Source organism: Rhagoletis pomonella, unplaced genomic scaffold, assembly GCF_013731165.1.
Source record: "Rhagoletis pomonella isolate Grant_MI unplaced genomic scaffold, Rhpom_1.0 Rhpom_scaffold_00003, whole genome shotgun sequence".
NCBI classification, from domain to species: domain Eukaryota; kingdom Metazoa; phylum Arthropoda; class Insecta; order Diptera; family Tephritidae; genus Rhagoletis; species Rhagoletis pomonella.
This window is the reverse complement of record NW_023458557.1, coordinates 79042759-79044348: the sequence shown is the minus strand read 5'-3', so window position 1 is coordinate 79044348 and position 1590 is coordinate 79042759.

The following is a 1590-nucleotide window of genomic DNA, read 5'->3' as shown; positions in this document are numbered from 1 at the left end:
TATTCTTGAAAATTCGGTAAAATTATTTACTTTTAAATAATGAGTGGCGTTTTTTTGAAGTCCAATATGGCGGACAAAGCTTCGTCGTTCGAATGATTGAATTCTCTCGAAACTTGTTATTTGGGCGCTTTTGTAGTCGTTTATTACACAGGTAAAGCAAGAATACTTTTGAAAATTTGAAATTTGAAAAAAAATAATCTAGGAAAATTTATAAATTTTTTTCGTAGCTTATTACTTATTTCCTATCAAATTGAAAGGGAAAACCATCGCAGGCCTCTGTTATGAATCTGACTATGAATTTTTAAAATTCACAATGTCAAATCGAAAAACAACCTAGTAACAAATTTCAAGTGAATCAAAACTTTGTCCGCGATATTGGATACCAAAAAAGCCACTAATAATTTTTATCGAATAACCAAGTCTATGATCGATTCATTTTACTTGAACCAATTTTGGAGAGAGGCGGCTGGGGTCAACTTGTGAAATAAGGTTTAATTAACTACACAAAGAAGTAAGTAACATGATTTTTTCAAACATCGTCATTGTCGGGGCTTCGATACTAGCGATTTTAAAATTTTGAACACAAAAAATATTTTATAAAGCATGTTCACATTATCGTAATTTACGTAATGTTGAAATCAAGTAATTTTGCCATGTAAAATTTGTCAATAAATGCGAAATTTGCGAAAATTCAACCAATTTCAAAAATTTGCTACCGAAATTTTAAATATTTTAATCAGAGTTTTTAGAAAAGTTTTGCGCGTGCATTTTTATAGCCAATTTAATTTCAGTAAGGTGCAAGTTGGAGGTGGGCGAAACGCCTCCAACAAAAAAAATTCTCAAAACTCAGCGCGAATTTTGAGGAACTTCAAACGTTAAATTTTTGTACTGAAATTGAATGAGCTTTAAATAAAACTTTATAACCAAAAATTTTCTGTCAGCCTGGCAGGGTTGAAAAACTTAAGGCTTGAGCACATACAGCTTTCGTGCTGCTTTGACGTTGGTTTTGCTTTGACAGCTAAGATAAATAAATACGTTTATATGAAGCTGTTCACATAGGCAATGCTGATGCCAAAGAAACACGAAGGCTGGTTTACACTAATGAACACACAAAATCATGCAAAGAAAAAACCAATAAGGACCGTGACGACCAAATGCTTCTATTTTAAAAATATTTGAATGCTTTCAATTGTAAAATTCAAATTCAAAAACTAAAAACATTTGCTGTCAGAGCAAACACTTGAGCTATTTGCGTTGCTGTCATATGAAACAACGTTAAAGCGACGCGAATGCCGTATGTGACAGAGCCTACATTTCTGAAGTAGCGTTACTAGCTTGAAGTGTGGCCAGAAGCAGACAAGTTTGTGAATCAATGGAAAAGAATATTCGTCGCAGTTACCAAGAACTTCACGTTGCACAGAGGAGTATTTGTATAATAAAACCGGTCAAAATTTAGATTTACTAACTTTGATAAAATTCTCTTTAAACATATTATTTCTCAAGCTATATAACCGATCTATCAGTTGGCAGTATTTTTGACTACGTGATATCGTCACCTGAGTGGAAGATCGACCTATCTCGGCAGCCAGT